The following is a 17,944-nucleotide window of genomic DNA, read 5'->3' on the forward strand; positions in this document are numbered from 1 at the left end:
GGCCTTGACCTGGCCTACCTTAGCTTCTTACCTGAGGGTGGCGGGGGCAGAGGTCCTGCAGCTGCGGGCCCCCGGCCCCCGTCTCTCTCCATACTCTTTCCCCAGAAGCTCTCTCCAGTCCCTGGCTTCAAAGACCAGCCAGATGCCAAGCGCTCCCATATTTAGAGCTTCGGCTCCAGCGCCTCCCCCAAGCTGCTGATTCGTACATTCAACCGTGACTCAGTGTCTCCACCTGGACGGTCCACAGGCTGGCTCAGACTTCACATGCCCCAAACGGAACTCCTCATTTTTCACCCCTCAACCTCTTCCCCTCCCAATCGCCCATGTACCCGGCGGCTCAACGTAAAGATGAGGGGGTCCTTCCCGACAACCCCCCTCACTGGCCCCTCTGTCCAAACAAATGTGTCTCATCAGTCCTGCTTTCAGATTTGGTCTCTGCCCCCCCACCCCCCGTCCCTTCGTCCCCCTTCACCCGCACCCTTGATAAGAGCCTCCCAGCTGCGCTCTCCCTGCCCCCAATCCATTCTCTGCACAGCGGAAGGTTCCTTGTAAAATGTAAATCAGATCATATCACACTCCTGCTCGACCCCCTTCACCGGTGTCTTACCAAATGTAGAATAAAATCCAATCTTTTCACCACGGTCTTTGCTAAACTTCGCTCCCCATTTTGGCCAGTTCAAACCCTTGTAGGGAAGAATCTAGAAACTTTCCAGGCAGTTAACAGAACTGCCAGGGCCAGCACTTAATGGGATACCTTCCAAGGGAAGGATGGATAAGTTGTGGGATGTGTGTTAGAAAGGGGGGGGGGGGAAGCAAGCAAGCAAGAAATTAGTCGTCTTTCTTAGCGGGTGGACCTCCCCAAGGGGGCGGCTCTTCATAAACGTCAGCCTGGGCTCGTGCTCCTGCCCAGCGTCCCGGAAAGAGGAGCGGCTCGGTGGACCCGTCAGACCCGGCTAATCCCACAGGGCTTTAAGTGGCTGGCGGAAAGCATCTTAGAGTTGAGTAAGGAGATAAACTGCTTTGCTGGTTATAAGGCCCAGAATGTTCTCAGAGATGAGACTTAAATCCTTTGTGTATTTCTGACTGTGGAGGAATGCAGGGTTCCAGCCTGGAGGCGGGGGCGGGGGTGGGGGTGGCCCGGGGAGCAGCAGGGCTCTGCCAACCAGCCCCAGTGACCCAACCTCTCCCCAGGATGCCCTTCCGGCTCTCCAGGGCACGCAGGGGCACTGGGCTCTGGCTTGGTGGGAGCAGGAGTTCTGCGGAAAAGGGGCAAGGAGGGAATGAAAGGAACGAGAGGGGAGAGAAGCTGACATCTTGAAAGCAGGAAGATGAAATCTGGTAGGTCTTTACAGGGATAGATGGTGCCGTAGTGGGGCCAAGAAATTGAGAGCACATTGCGCAGTATCTAGCTGGACGGAGGCTCTTCTCGCATCTAAGAGATGCTGTCAGCCCCCCCCCCAGCCCCCGCAGGTCACTGGCACAGTCAGGGGTCAATGACTCACTGATAGGGAGGCATCAACAGCTGCCCCTTGCCTCAAGGCTTCCTCCTTGGAGCTGTTCACAATCCACCACTCCCTATGGGCTCTCCTGAAGCTAGGTTCCGGCTGAACCCGTACCCTTACAGGACTTCTTCCCCTTTCCTGTCCTGCTTCCCTCACTTCCCTGCCACTCCCTCCTGAGAGCACTCCTTCCATAATAACACACACCTGAATCCTTGCCTCAGGCTCTGCGTCCAGGGCACCCAAGCTAAGATAGGATGACTAAGAAATATCAAGAAAAACATGAAGTCTGTCAAGATACAGCCCAACAAAGTACCTGACCTCATAGCCCTATGTGTAAAAGTTCAATTTCATGTATCAACATTCAAAAGCATTGAGTAGAACAAGAGCCCTGTCCTCTGGCCAACCAGAGTCAACAGCCATGACTGGAGTCCTTGGGTCAATTCAACACGCTCAAATTTACTGAGCGTTCTGTCAGCAAGACGGTGTGTGGTAGGCAGGGATGGACGCAGGGATGGAGTGGACCCATTCTCTGCCTCCCAGGGGCCTGCACGTCAGTGGGTCCCCAAAGACTACTAGTCATTCCGAGATGCGAATCACGAGCCCTCTGAAGACTGGACCAGGTCTTAGATACTTTGCTTTTCTGCTGTTGGCAAGGTGTTTCATAAGTGCCTTATAAATGAATGTGGACTAGCCCAACAACATCATACAAGAGTGAAACAGAATCATCCAGAGAGACAGTAACTGTCTTCCATGGTAGCAAGGTGGGTCACTGAGTTTTCCAAAAATGGAAAGAATCTGCTCTCCTCGGGACATCAGGTTAGGACTTGAAACCTGGCTGGTTCGAAACAAGGCTTATTGGCTAAGCAGATTCTCAGCAGGGTCTCCATCAGTATAAAGGGGAGGGACTTCACCATGTAAAACTGTCCCTTGCATGACATTCATCACCCCTGACCCCTGTCCACTCAGTGCAGCAAGCACCCACCCCCCCAGTCACCATGGCAACAAAATACAAATACCCCCACATTTCCAAATGTAGTCTGGGGGCTGTTTTTATCCCAATGGATTCGGAACCATTGGTAGGATAAAAGTAGCTCGAGGTGAGAGAGGGAGAGTCTGTGAAGCAGACTGACGCCATTTTGAACAATGCAACAAATGCACATACCAGCTTTGCGACTGGAAGTGTTCTTGAACGCAACCCTCCCCCCATCCTTTTCTTCTGTTTCCCTGCAGAGTGTGTGTCTGTGTGTGTGTCTGTGTGTGTGTGTGTGTGTGTCTGTGTGTGTGTCTGTGTGTGTCTGTGTGTGTCTGTGTGTGTGTCTGTGTGTGTGTGTGTCTGTGTGTGTGTCTGTGTGTGTGTGTCTGTGTGGGTCTGTGTCTGTGTGTGTGTGTGTGTCTGTGTCTGTGTGTGTGTCTGTGTGTGTCTGTGTGTGTGTGTGTCTGTGTGTCTGTGTGTGTGTCTGTGTGGGTCTGTGTCTGTGTGTGTGTGTCTGTGTGTGTCTCTGTGTGTGTGTGTGTCTGTGTGTGTGTGTGTCTGTGTGTGTCTGTGTGTGTGTCTGTCTGTGTGTGTCTGTGTTTGTGTCTGTGTGTGTCTGTGTGTGTCTGTGTGTGTGTCTGTGTGTGTCTGTGTCTGTGTGTGTCTGTGTGTGTGTCTGTGTGTGTGTGTCTGTGTGTGTGTGTGTCTGTGTGTGTGTGTCTGTGTGTGTCTGTGTCTGTGTGTGTCTGTGTGTGTCTGTGTCTGTGTGTGTGTGTCTGTGTGTGTCTGTGTGTGTGTGTGTGTCTGTGTGTCTGTGCGTGTGTTGGATGCAGGAGATCCATCTGACCTTGGAAAAGTATGAACCTGGAGGATGAGGGAAAGGGTTTGAAGGGGAAGGTGGGGAGAAGGAATGAGAACACCCCGTGTACTCAAGGTAACTTTGCATTTCTGGCACAGAGTTTAGAATCTCTTAAACCCAGTCATTCCCCTGGTGGAGTGGATGGAGTAAGAAGGGAAGCCGCTGCTCGTCCCCCAACAGCCCAACATGCCTACTGTAGCCCCATTCATAATCTCAACTTCCACATGTCAGGGAGGGAAGGCCTTCCTGGAGGAGGAGAGACCAAGAAGAAGGACTAGGTGTCACCCCCCCTGCTCTGAGGTTTGCAGAGGCCCCAAGTCTGAATACATAGTCTGGAAGCTTCCCAGAGAGGCTGGTCCAAGACACCTTGAACTTCTACTGAGTTCCTTCTCCTGAGGCCAAAGGGCAAAGGGCAGCACAGAGGCTACTGCGGGTCAGACCAGTCTTGATAAGCAGCAGGAAGGCCCATGCTGCAGGACAAACAGACACCATCCCCATTTGCCACATAACCATATTCAGAGAGACAAATGGAACAGAGAGGCAGCCTAAATCAATCCCCATAAACTGATCTGTGAGGGGGAACAAAGCAAAGCCAACGTCTTGGCGCCATCTTGGAAAGAGATGGTTGCCACAGCCAGGAACCAAACAGACACACAAACGTGCAGTGGACCCAGGCTCCTCCGCATCTCTGTGAGAGTAATAGTCTGCAAACACCACCTAGGTTGCTTAACTCAGCTGCTCAAAACCCTTCAGCTATTCTAGAATCACACCCAAACTCCTTGGGCCATCCACACCGAGACACTTCCACTCCCATCACCCTCCCTGGTATCCTACACTCCTGAAAAGGAGAATCACAGGTTCCCAAAAGACCTTGGACCTTCCTGACTCCCCGCCTTTGCTCAGGCCATTCCTTCCCCTTGGACCACCTCTTTCATTCACCTTTATATCCTTCCCTGCATCTACTCTTCCAAATCCCAACTGCTCTCTGAGATACTTCAATGCCACCTCCTCCAAGCAGTCATCCCTGATGGCTCAGGGCTCACTGTCACTGTGCTCCTGCAGCACTTGGTACCATTACACTTTGGGCTGGATGACAACTTCTCATTCCCCCTCCCCTGACCAGTGAGCTCAGCCAGGGCTTGGAGCAGTTCTTACTCATGTCTGCGTTGCACAAGCCAGAGCCCAGGGCAGGGGAAGTGCTCAGTTCACACTGGCTGGGTAAATCAGTGTCCCTGCTCAGCAGATGACCCCAGGGCCACCAAACTCTTGGCAGACACTGTTTGGCAAAAACTCATCTTCGGACCTCCTCCCTTCGACTCTTCCTTTCCTTCCCTATCCTCCTCCATCGTGTGCTGCTGGCTCTCCACTGTCCCAGTCCTGCCCCGTCTTCTATCACCTATACAACTGCCATAGCTTCCTGATTAGTCTTTCCCACAATCTTCTTGCTCCTCCAACCCATTCTCCTCTCAGCCACCAATGACTATCTTAAAAACTAAATCCATTTGTGCTACCCCCACGGCCCAAGCCTCATCAATGGCTTCCCATGGCACTTCAGGGGGAAAATCCAGCTCTGTACTATGGGAAGTGTGGTTTATAAGGCCCTGCATGATGGTACTACCCTCCCCATGCTCCCCCTTGATCACTGTGCCCAGCACAGCCATCTGACCACAGGGCCTTTGTACGTGCTCTACCTTCTGCCTGGCATGCTCTCCCCAGTCTGCACAAGGCTCCTCCTTCAAGGATCAGGCAGCCCGAAAGGCCTTCCTTGGCCAAGCTGTCCTGTAGCCTCCACTTCTGCTTGCAACCACTGGTACAGCTCACATCCCCAGCTCTTGCCACAGCGTCTGGCCCTGGGTAAATGTTCAGTAGGTGTTTGTTGAACAAAAGAGTGAGTGAGCGAGTGAAGGGTCCTCTTGAACACCTGCAGTGTCTTTCTCTGAGCATCCTGATTCTACTTTCATTTGCTCCTTGACTAACAAAGTTAGAAAAGTTTTGTATCGTGAACTTTTTTTTTTTTTTTTAAGTAGGCTCCATGCAGAGCACGAAGTCTGAAGCGGGGCTTGAACTCACGACCCTGAGATCAAGACCTGAGCTGAGATCAAGAGTCAGACGCTTAACTGACTGAGCCACCCAGGTGCCCCTGTGTTGTGAACTTTTCTTTTTTTAACAGAAACCAAGATGATTTCTTACTTCCAAGCGTATTGTTCTGTTCATTTGTCAGCATTGACTTAACTTTAGAGAAACGCCCCCATGTTTCCGACGGACCTTGACTCTTCCAGGAGCCACAGGAACGACCTCCCAGGACGGTCCCCCCACCATGGGCCTCTGTGCTGGGCCAGGCCTGGGTGCCAAGATGGAGGCAGCTTTGGGAACACCTGCCCTGGGGCCCAGTGAGGGCCGACACGGAGCAGACCCAGGCCGCGCAGCCTGGTCCTGGTGCTCGTGACAGCCACGAAGCCCTCCGGGCTTCCCACCCTGGGGGGCAGGTCTCCCTCCCCTCGCCCGGCAGATGCAGAACTCATTTCTCCTTTTAATTAGACCAACACCAGGCCACTGGCGAGGCCACTTCATCAGAACCCTGTGGAAATCGGAGTTCTCCGCGAGGGGCTGTCTGGGACATGAGACCAGATGGCTGTGTCCTGGCTCCAGGACAGCCCCAGCTGCACTGTCCCTGGGGCCGCTCCAGGGAAGACTCCACCGCTGCGGCTCGCTTTGGAGCAAGGGCAGGGCCCGGCCAGCCCTCTCTGCTCCTCGTCCTGCTCCCCCAGGACGCTGCCCTTCGGGCTTACTCCGAAGTGCAGTGGGCCCCCCCCCCCAGAATCGGACCATTTTCACCATCCAGTTGCTGCCATCTGCTCCCAGCAGCCATCACCTCTCACCTGAACTGGTCTCCCTGCTTCTGCCCCGGCCCCCCACGGTCTGGTCTACACAGCAGCCAGAGCGAACAAGTCCCATCATGCCCCTCGTAGGATCCACCCTACTGCTCCCCATTTTCATTTCCTACCCCTTCCCTTTACTCCACTCCGGCCACACGGGCCCCTGGCGGCTCCTCAGCCACCCCGGGCAAGTCCCCGACCCACGTCCCAGCCTGGCTCTGCTCTCCACCTGGGACAGTCGTGGGACAGGCTCCCAGGGCCCGGCGAGCTTTGCTCCCTCTCCGACCACGAGCCTTGGCCCCAGTGCCATCCGCTCTTCAGACCGCCGCCTGGCCAGCCCCGGCCTGCTCTAGGTCACTCCCCACTCCCTAGCATCTGCTGTCTCTAGCCCGTGGTACAGCTCGCAGGAGTATCCTGCTGGCTTCTCTCTGATCTCTCTCCCCGGCCGGATGTCTGCTCTGTGCTATTTTGTTCCATGGTGTATCCCAAGCTCCCAGAACATAGGAATTGCTCACGAACTGTTTGAATGAACAAAGGGCTGCCGGCCCTGGCATCGCCTTCCCCCGCTTCACTCTCAGCGCCCTGGAAACTCTGCCTCTGACCCCTTAACAGCACACATGCCTGTGACAGTGCACACCTCCACGGGGGCCCTTGGTTGCTCCCAGCCACGTGCAGCCGGCTCCCTGACGTTCCTCGTGGCCTCCCCACTCTGGGAGGCCAGTCGTACTGCTCCCCACCTGCCAGGCCCACAGTGAGCTCTGCCTCCTCCCTGGGGACCCCCTCGAGGATCCTGGTTTGTATCCCCGCCTGCCTTCCCATGGCCCCTAAATGGAAGCCACCCTTCTGTTTCAGCTCTAAGTACTCACCCTCCTTCTTTCTCCACTCTCGGGGGCACAGCTCAGTGGAGAAGGACAGTGGACAGCAGCGCCTGGTTACTAACCCCGTGAGCTCTCCCGAGCCCTCGGCTGCCTCCCTCCTCCCAAGTCACCTCTCTGGTTCTGCGCTTTCCCAGGACCCTCTTCCTCCCGAGCCCCAGGCTCGGGCCTCCCGGAGCACCCTCTCCCTGGGTGGTCTCTGGTGGCTTTGGCATCACCGCTAACACTTCGTCCTGCCCTCGGGCCCGCTCAGGCCTCTGCCCAGACCCAGCAGCTGAGCGCCCCCTCATCACATGGCCCCTCCAACACCACGTGACCAACCCTGGCACTTCTGAGCCGTCGGAGCACTCTCCGTCCGAGTCCTGTCTCCACGAGAGCAGCTGATCAGACACTGTCATCCGGGAGTCTTCCTTTCTTCTCTCTCCTGACAGGAATGGGTCGCTGAGTCCAGAAGGTTCTCTAGCGCACGACCCCCTTGCTCAAAGCCGCTGCCTGGCCCAGACCACCATTCTCTCCCCTGGTCCACCACCCTCTCCCTGCTGTCTGTCTTCAGTCTCTTGCCACTGAGCCCCTAACCAGGGCTGTCTGGAGGCAGCTTAGCTAGACGCTTTCCATGCAGACCCTCCGGCGCGCTGCACGGCCTGGAGTTCAAGTCCAGGGCTCCTGAATGCTGGGCCTTGTCCCCTGCTCCTCTAGCTCACCTCTCGGGCCCCTCGTGCGCTTGCAGTCCTGGGATGGACAGACTGTCTGTGGCCTCCAGTCCTTCGCTCCTGCCGTGCTTCCTGCCAGAAGCACGCCCCTCTTCCCACTTCCACTCGCAGCCTTTACCTGGAGAACCACTGCCCCTCCGCGCGGCCCCCCATCTTCTCCTGCGGGGTACCTGCCCCACGTCAGACACTCTCCACTCAGCTGTCTGTCTGGGGGTTCTTCGCGCTCCGTTTAGTCTGCAATCCCTGTGTCCCGCCTCCCCGAGCTGTCCATATGCCTCCCAAACTCCACGTGAGAAAAAGCAGAACCCCGGGCTTCCCCCATGAGCCTTCCCTGTGGCTTCTCCCTGTCTTACCCACTGGGCTGTCCTCGGTCTGGGACCACAAGGGAGAGATCTACACATCTCTGTCGAATGAGTGAATGCTTGTGAATGGTTTACCGCTCTTTAAATGTATAAATCAGGTATCCCAATGATAGAACACTCACATTGAGTGCTGATGTGCTTTCTTGAGTGGGAAAGAGGGGTGTGGACTCTCGGAAGGTGTAGACCCATCTGGGTCTGACCAGGGGTGAGGTCACCCATGGCAATCCCAGTGGAATAAAGTGATAGCCCGTGGCCTGTAGCTGGTGTCCTTCTGGGGCTCACTGGCTCGGCTGCCACCTGCCAATGCTTTATCTTTGCCTGGAGAAGGGGATCCCCCACGCCCCTTGGGATCAGCTCTTAACTGTGACGCCAGCTCCCTTGGCCCTCAGGTCTGCTCACTCCGCGATGCTGTCCCACACCGTTTCCCAGAGCTCCCAGCAGGACTGAGCTCCCTCCAGCCGCCCATAGGGACGACTGGCTTGACGTCACACCTTGCCCCGTCTCCCACTCCCACTCCTTATTGGTTTTTTTCTGGGATCAACTCCCAAATAGCTACCTGTCCCTGAATTCTTGTCTCAGGATCTATTTCTGGAGCCCAAACTGAGATACGGTCCCAGAGGCTCCCTGGCGAATGGCAGGCTCGAAACTGTGAGTCCCCTCCCCGCCCCTTTGCTCCTGGAGAGTTTATATTCTGTCGTCACCACCAGTCATGCATTTATTCAAACACTTAGCACACACCTTCCACGGGTGAGGCTCTGAGCTGTCTCTGGGGACAAAGGTGAAAATCTATAGTCCTAGTCCTCAGGGATCCGATCAGAAACTTAATAGGTCAGACCGGCTGCTTTGTCCCAGGTACAAGCAGGACATCCTATATGAGTTTCTGCAATAATATGAAATCACTAACATCGACAGGGTGATCGCCCTGGGCTGGTGGTGTTCTAAGCACGGTCGCACAAGCCAGTCTGACCCACTCAACAGCCCCATGACGGAAATGAGGTCCACACCAGGCCAGAGTTCTGAGATACCAGAACCAGCTCTTGATCCCAATGCAAGGGGTGGGGGGCTTTCAGCCAGGATCATGCCCCCCACCCTGCAAGATCCCTTTCCGTCACCGGGTCACCCTCTCCGAGCAACCTGCCCTGCTCATTCAGCAGAGCCTGCACGCGGCCTCTGGATTCCCCCCCACAGCCACATTGCAGGAGGAGGCCTCATCCCCACAAGGAGGAAACTGAGGCTCACACTGCTTCGGAACACCCAGGTTTATGCAAAATGTCCAGAATAGGGACTGCGAGAGGGTTGTCTTAGGAGGTATGAGGTTTATACTTTAGGGGTGACGAAAATGCTTTGCCTTCAGAATCGGGCGTGACAGTTGCACGACTCGGTGAATGTACTAAACACAGCATTGAACTATACGCTTCAAAACGGTGAACTTTATATTACACGGACTTAGAGCACGCAGGACGTTAAGTACACATCGGGGCTGGATGTGAGCTCTGGCCAACATGCCTATTTCCCCATCGTCACCCCCGTGCTGAGTCCAGACTCCTCCCCAGATTCCAGATTCTCGGAGGGTCTCGGAGCGTGGCCTTGACCCTGGGGACCTCCCAGCGCCCATGGTGGCACCAAGATGCCACTCACTGGTGTGCAAGTCTCACCGGCCTTTCGGCCCCAAGTGCCACTGCACACACCTGTTCAGCTTCTTGTGGCACAGACCCCTTCCTGCCCCGCACCTCTGGTGACAGCCGAGGGTCTCCGCCTTGATTCAGGCAAGAATCACCTCCCTCCAAGGGAGGCCGGGGCATCGGTCATCTTTTAGAAGTCTCAGGTGATGCCAACACCTCCCAGTAGCCAGAGCTCAGGCATCCACCTAGAGGCGCGGGTCTGTATTCGATTCAACTCTGCAGCTCTGGGACCTGCCAAGGACAGCCTCTTGGCACGTGTTTCTCAGTAGATCAACAAATAAAGGTTGGTTGAGCAAATTAGAGTCACATAAATGTGTCATCTTTTATTTGCTGGATACCAGCAAATAAACGGAGGACAAACAATTCCATTTATTGAATTGGGAGAAGAAAATTCAGTACTTAAAAAATAAAATCACTTAAAAGAACGAGCCAGCAACTGTTAAAGCTCTTCTGGATATCAGATGCTCAAGTCCAGAGACAAAAGCCGCACTCACGTGTGCACCACGCTCAGCATAGAGCGGAAGGCGAGGCAGAGCCGGCCCATTTCATGGATGGGGGAGTTGAGGCCAGTTTGGAGAAGAGATTTGCTCAAGCCAGGATTATGTGGACAAGAGACCCTATTGACTGAGAGTGGGGGAGGGGGTGCCAGGTGCTGGGCAAGGCCCTCACGTGCATTTTCTACTCCCACCTCCGCCTTCGGAGGACGGCCTCATCCTTCCTCTTCAGCAGATGGAAGCTGGGAGAGGTGCAGTGACCGGCGCACAGGTGCTAAGAGCCGGAGCCAGACCGAGCCCCCAGACCCTCCTGCTTGCAGGCCTACAAGTGGCTCAAAGATGACAGGATGGAAACTGCATCCAGCAAATGATGAATGTCCAATACCCCGATGTCCCAAACCATGGTGACAGTGAAGGCCAGCTTCACCAACCCGGCCCATGAAGCAAGACACGTGCAAAGTGACACGGCTCCTGTTTGATGCCTATGGTCCCTTCATCAGGTCGCACTCTTGGCTAGGACAGTGCCATGGCGGTCACGCACTTTCGGAAGGAGCCTGGTGCCCTGTGAGGGCTGGTCCCAGGGGTCGGCCTCACCCCCTGCCCCCATCCTCAGCTTCAGGGGCCTGTGATGGCCTTCTCCTCTGCTGGCCCCCAACTGCTCACAACCTGGAAGAAAACCTGGCTGGCTTTAATGCGAGAAGTGTGGTTAAACCTTGGATTTATGCTAAAGCCCCAGAGGTTGTGTCCTTAAAATGGCAGCTGCTGAAACGGCGGGACGTCTGAGCCTCTGCTAAGCCCTTCACAGCACCAGCCGAGTCTGCCTGATGACCCCACGGGTGAGATCACCGACATCCTGAGGACCAAGGAGAGGAGCCATGTGGGTGGCGTCCCGTGGCTTCTCCGCTCCTTTATCCCACAAAACCCAGCGGCATGCCCGCCTCCCGACCCTCCCCTACAACCACAGCCACCACTGTGTCCCATCACCCCTACCTCCAAAACCATCTTAAATCAGACCAGGGCTTGACACTACTGCCTCCTCTCCCTTACCCCCACCTCCCCCCCCATTCTAGGCCACACCGCTGGCTCCCCCACCACCATCTGTAGCCTGGACCCAAGTGACAGCCTCCTCACTGGGGACCTGGTCTCTAAAAGGAGTAAAGGAGGCCGTGGCAAACCTCTGCTCTAAACCCTCCAGAGGATTCTAGGTGCACTTAAGATAAAGCCCAACCCCTTCCCTGGCCTCTGGGGCCCTGCGCGGTCTGGGTACTACCTCCCTCTGGCCTGCCTCCTCCTGTCCTCCTTCACCCAGCAGCCAGAGCCCCTGGCCCTTCACACACCCCCAGCGCCACCCCGCGTGAGGGACTTGCATTTGCTGTCCCCTCCGCTGAGAATGCTCTTCGCCTGGGGTCCTCCTCCCCGTCTAGTTCCCTTCCACCAGCTCTCAGCTGAAACATCACCTCCTGTCCCCAGACCACTCGACCTAAATGACCAGCCAGGGACGCCCTATCAGATCACAGGATTTTAACGACCTTTGTGAAACATGTTTCCCTCTATTTGTGACGGTTTTTGTTTGTTTATTTCCCTGCCTGAGCCTACGCGTAGTAAAATGTAAGCCCCGTGACGGCGGGGGTCCCTCTGTCAAGTTCACCACTGCATTCCCCGCACCTAGTCCAGGGCCTGGCAATAGCAGATAGTCAAAGTTATTTGCAAAAGACATGGATTAGTAGCTACTGAGGACCTGTGATATGCCGGGCACGCACTAAGGGACTTTGCTGTATCTAGGAAAGGATCCAGGCATTAGTCAATTAATTAATTAATTGCTAATGATCAAATTTGATACTTAAAGGACAGGATGATTGCTATAAAGGAAAAAGAAAGTTCAAAGAGTGGGTGCGTGAAGATGGAGGGTGGTGTGCTTTTAAAATGCAGGCGGGTTCTCTGACACTACTCCGTCAAGAGGCGGGAGCTGAGAGTCCCACTCCCCAGATGTAATGAGCAGCTTCGGGCCCTTGATTCCAAGGAACAAAGGCAGCAGCAGTGATGCTACATGAGCTCCTCAGTTGGGTTCCACCTGCTCCTGGCGCTTGGCAGCGGCCGCCATGCTGCAAGGAAGCCCGAGCCCCAGGGAGACAGCACGTGTGGTTGGTGGACACAGCCGGCTAGGGACCCAAGCAACAGTCAGCACCAGCCACCAGACGTGAGCGGGGGAGCCCTCAAGGTGGACCCAACCCAGGCAACTGATGGTCATCGCTGGAAAGACCTCCAGTGAGAGCCTCCCGGTGGACCCCCGGCGACCCCATACCCACGAGAGGAAAGGATAATTCATGTGCTGTTGTTTTCACCACTAATTTTGGGGTGATCTGTTTCTGAGCCATAGATAGGGCTGGGGATGGTGTGATGTCTGTGGAAGTCACGGAGGGCTTCCCTGGGGGATATTCGAGCTGAGGTCTGCATGAGTTAAGGTGAACTACTCTGAGTGGCAGTCAGGCAGAGGGAAGGACTCATACATGCAAAGGCTCTGAGATGGGAAGGGGCAAGTCCCGTCCAAGGAAAGGAGGGTGGACCCCTGACCTTGACTGTCGCAATGGAGGGGCAGAGGTAGGCAAAAGATGCAGCAGGAAGTAGGAATGACCTCCCCTTCTTACCAGCTGGGCTGTCTGGGACAGGTAAGTCACCCTCTCTGAGCCCTAGGCTCCTCATAGAAATTGGGGATAATACCACTTACTACCGAGGAGTGTTTAAGGATTAAATGAGCTGAAGAGTTCCACCTCACTACCGGGAACTAAATATCATCTTCCTTCTACTGTTCTGGGTGAGTGAAAAAAGCATTCTAGAACTTCCACAGTCGCACTTGTTTCTCTTTGTTAAAACTTGGCCCTTGGCACAAGGGATGGGGAGCCGGGAACCCCATCCTCGCTCCACCACTGCTGGGGGACCTTTGGGGAGTCACTTAACCTCTCTTCTGGTTTTTCTGAGGATAAAACAAATGCAAAAATAAAACCTCTATCAGCGACTCGACTCCGTAAAGACAGGCACTATGGAAATGCAGGCTCACGCCTCTGTTCTGCCACAGCTATTTTTGGCCCAATCAGCCTCAGAAGCAGGTCTCACGGAGGGGTGTACGTGCCTTTCCTTGAGGGCTGGTACACGTCTCCTTTCACGGCCTCAGCCGTGTCTGAGTCACACACGGGGACGAGTGGGCATCGCTGGCATTTACCAAGTGAGGCCAGGTCCTGAGCTCTGGCGGCTGCCGTGGGCTTTCTGCTCGGGCCCCTTGAGCGTGCCTTTGCCAGGATTCAGCCCTGCCCACGCCTTCCAGAAATATCTTAGCCTGGAGGACCCGGATTGACCATGAGCCTGGCGAGGGCTGCCCTGAAAGGGGCCCCGGGCGAGACACTCTGAAAACCTTTCCTTTCTGTTGAAAACCTAGGGGAGCCGACACAGCCTTAAGGAGCCAACTTCATCCTCAAGTTTCCAACCTGACGCTCCTCTGTCGGCAGACGAGTGCCAGCACTGTGACCGTGTTTAAGTAACTCCCAGCCTGGAGGCCAGCGACCTTTATCATCACTACTGTGATCATTAATATTTATTAGCTGCTATTTATTGAGTGTGACCTGGGCTCTGGGTGCTGCACTGTGTTAACTTTACGGCACCGAATCCCCCCAACCACCCACACGCCCCCGGTGTTGTCATTAGCCCCATTTTACAGATGCAGAAACTGAGGTCCCAAGCAGTTAAGGATACCTTGCCCAAATCACTTAGCTAATGAGCAAGATTTGGCACCAGGTCTGGAGGCCGGGAGAGCTGGGCTGCCACAGGGCTTTTCAAGCCTGTAGTTTCTGCCACGTGCAGCCTACGTCATCTCCAGTCTTCCCAGCAATCCCTTCTCCAGGGGGCACCGCCAGGCCCACTTTACAGATGAGGGAACTGCGACCCTAAGAGGGAATGTGATGTGCCCAGCATCACAGAGCTGGCAGTGGGAGGGCCGGGTCTGCCTCTAAAGTCCCCTGACCTGACTGTCATTCTCTGGGACACCAGGACAGTCCTGGGCAAAACAGGACACGTGGTCGCCTTGAGCAGCAGGGTGTTGTTTGGAAGAAGAGGGTGGCCGGCCGGCCTGGCCGTGTGAATGTCCAACAATTTCTGGCAGTCACTTTCATGGGAGAGCATGGGTCTGCAGGAAGATGCACAGAGCTTCTTCTCTTCCCTCTTTCTCCCTCTATCCCGGCCCCACACACCGCAGCCCACACTCCAGCCAACGAACATTCCTTCAGCAGGGAGTCTTCGGCCTAACTCTGGGCTTTGCTCCGCGGCTGCCTCTCTTCCACGGTCTGGCCGGCCTCCCTCTGCTCTAGCCTGGCCCACATCTACCAGAGAATTCTTTCATGCCATCCCAGATCCTCCCTTCCAGCCCCTGCTGGGGAGGCCAAGTCGCTGTGCGCCTCTGTGTGCCACCGGCGTGCCCACCGCAGGCACTCGGCAAACGGTGGCCAGTGAAGGAGAGGCCCTTGCAGGCGGAAGGGATGCGAGGACAAATGGGCAAAAGGCTGACACGCACCCAGAAACAGCGTCTCCAGAAAGATGGTGGGAAAGGACATTCCCTCTGCAAGCTGAACTTCGTGACGACAGGAGCCATCCCCCTTGCTCACTGCTGACTTCCTAGCCCTTGGCGCCATGCCTGACACCTGCTGAGCTCCACGCACACCCAGTGAACGAAACGACCACAGAGGCTTCACAGCCCTGAAGCCCTGTGCCTGCTGGGACAGGCGGATTCCCTGGGGACTACAGAACAGGCTGCAGTTGGGGGTGTGGCTCGATCTCTGACATTTATTGGGCACTACCTGGGTGCAGGGTCTAGGCTGAGCTCAACAAGGATGGAAAGAATTACAAAATATTTTCTCTGCCACGGGTCTCATCTGTCTCACACGTCCCCAGGGAGGCCATGGCCCCAGGGGCATCCTCTGTCCCATCCCTGCCCAGTGTCCATGTCCTCATCCTTAGGCTATCGCCCCTGTACCTGGCTCTTCCCTTGGAAAGCCACCACTCCTTTAACCTCCATCCCTGCGCGCCAATGCCAAGGGTGGTCACATGGCCCAGGCCCGACCAATCAGCTCATTCCATCCCGCAGGACTGACCACCACTGACCCAAGGACAGAGCTATGTGACCCAGGCTGGCCCACTGAAAGTCAGCCCCAGGACTTTCATCGAAGGATTCGGAAAGAGAAGCTCCCTTTGTAGGAAGATTACTGATAGTAAGGTTGATGGAATCCGGGAGCCTGGAGTCCTCAGGGACTGGGCCAGCCTCAGAGAAGGGACAACCCAGGGGAAACCAGAAGACAGAGAGAAGAGACAGAAATCCAATACTGGCATCATACGAGGCCTGCCGCTGGAATATCCTGACACGGGAGCCGGGAAACTAACATCTCTCTCCCTAGTTTTAGTATGGCTTCAGCCGCTTCGAGATGCGTCTCTGCTCCGTGTAACTGAAGGAGCCCCGCCACAGGACCAAGAGACACCTGCTCTCCTCAGCCCCAGAAGCCCTTGGGCCCCAAACCCAACAGGAGGCATCTGTCCCCCCATATGACGCCTGCCTCCCCTTCTCTGCAGCTCCCAGCCTGGCTCCAGGCCCTCAGGGGTGGTCTGGGGCTTAAAGTCTCTTATGAGTTCCCCACCTGACTCCAGTCTGGCTCCTCACCCCCAGGCTACCCTCCATATTGTCAGGAAAATGGATTTCTTAAAGAAGACAATACAGAATCAGGCCAGTTTCCCAGTTCCCACCTTTGTGGGCTCTCGCTCTCCACGGCAGATTCCTAAAGCACGGGGTGCGGGTCCCTGCAGGTAAGTGAGCTGACCCCAGATGGCACGTGGACCCAGCACGCTAACACAGGGAGACGGAACAAGAAACTTCGGCCCCTTCTGCTTCTCTTAACAAGCCTTCTCATTTCTTTATAGAGAAGATCTCTCTCCATGGTCCTATGAGGGCTCTGACATCTCTCTACCATTTGCTTCTCTCCCTTTTTAACAAAAAAGGGGGAAAGCCTTGAGCTCAGCCCCTTCCACTAGAAGCTCGAACTTTGGAATATTGTTTTGTGTTTGTTGCATTTGTCTTTCACCGTCACCTTTCATGTCTGCAAATGATACTGGTTTTTCATTGATGGTAGTTACATAAAGTTTTCTTTGGAAATTAGTTTGTATAAACACAAAAGTGAGTCTATTTAAAGAAAAACTAAGGCAAATAACAGGACGGATTCAGATCCAGTGAATCATGTTTGGCAAACAGTGATTCACAGGGTGCAATGTGATGTCCTCAGCCGGGCACACGAGGGCCTCCCGGTCCGCCCCTTGACCACTCCTTCAAACCCACCGACTCCCACGATGAGACTCACAAAGTCATACCTCCAAGCCTCTGCCCACGCTGTTCCTTCTGCCTGATGTCCTTCCCTCACACCTTCCTTCTCAACCTAGAACAATCTATTTATTCCTTAAGACCCAGGTGAATGTTGCTGTCTACTGTGGCCCAACTATTCAAAGATCTCGAGGCCACCTGTGCTCTCCGGGGCTACTTTTTGTGGATTGCTGACACTAAGACCTTCCCTTTGAGGCTGAGATTCCCCAGAAGAGCAGAACGGTCTTTCACCTCTCTGTCTGGCACAGAGGCTCGGTTAGCATGGGGTGCACGGAAGAGACTCCCGTGGCGGGGGGGGGGGGGGAGGGGGATGTGGGCCCATCAGACACAAGCACAACTGGGGACCACGCAGGCCCAGAGCCCAAATGGCAGGAAGGGAAGGGGGAAGGGAGTGATCTCCAGACACGGTGCCTGAGACTGGGCCCCACGGCACAGCCCAGGGATTCCCTCGGGAGAGAGGAGGAGGTGAGCGTTTGGGCTACAGGGTCCTGCAGAGGCCTGGAGCAGACAGCCGGGCAGGCCAAGCTTCTCAACTTTAACTTGCTTTGGATCATCTTCGAACTTGTAGGGCCAATTCCTAAGCCTCACCCCAAAGATGGCCCCGGGGGGTTTAGAGTGGGTCCTGAGCTACGCTTTAAAAGGAATGCCTCGGGGCGTCTGGGGGGCTCAGCTGGTTGAGCAGACAGCTCTTGGTTTCGGCTCAGGTCAGCATCTCAGGGTCCTGGGATCCGCCCCGTGTTGGGTTCCACGCTCAGCCGGGAGCCTGCTTGAGGATTCTCTCTCTCCCTCTGCCCCTCCCCCCACACGCTCTCTCTCGCTCTCTCTCCCTCTCTCTCTAAAATAAATAAATTAAAAAAGAAATGCCTCAAGTGATGTCGAGGGCCACACCCAGGGAAGCACTGGGTCACAGGTGTCAGGTAGGAATGGAGACAGGTAAGGGCCTGGCGGACAAAACACAGAAATTCATCTGAACAGCACGGACCCTCCAGAAATCGCTCCCTGTCCGGACACCGGGAGCCTGAAGACACAGTCTAGTCGAGAATGAGCATCGTCAAGCGTATTTAAAATGTGCCCCCGAATAACTCAACGGAGATGTGCTTAATGAGGTAGTCATACACCATCACAGGCAGTGGTACAGGCCGACCCTGGAGGGATCCGTCCAAAATACAGAATCTCTTGTTAGAGACCTTCTCCACTAGCGATTG

General features: G+C 55.2%; 1 protein-coding gene across 2 annotated transcripts in view; it reads right to left on the reverse strand.

Moving 5' to 3' along the window:
- PRIMA1 (proline rich membrane anchor 1) overlaps positions 1-17,944 on the reverse strand; it is a 61,109-nt gene that overhangs the window by 34,265 nt on the left and 8,900 nt on the right. The gene's annotated exons all lie outside the window — the stretch shown is intronic.

Source organism: Ursus americanus, chromosome 26, assembly GCF_024610735.1.
Source record: "Ursus americanus isolate L20-20 chromosome 26, mUrsAme1.1.p, whole genome shotgun sequence".
In the NCBI taxonomy this organism is placed as follows: Eukaryota; Metazoa; Chordata; class Mammalia; order Carnivora; family Ursidae; genus Ursus; species Ursus americanus.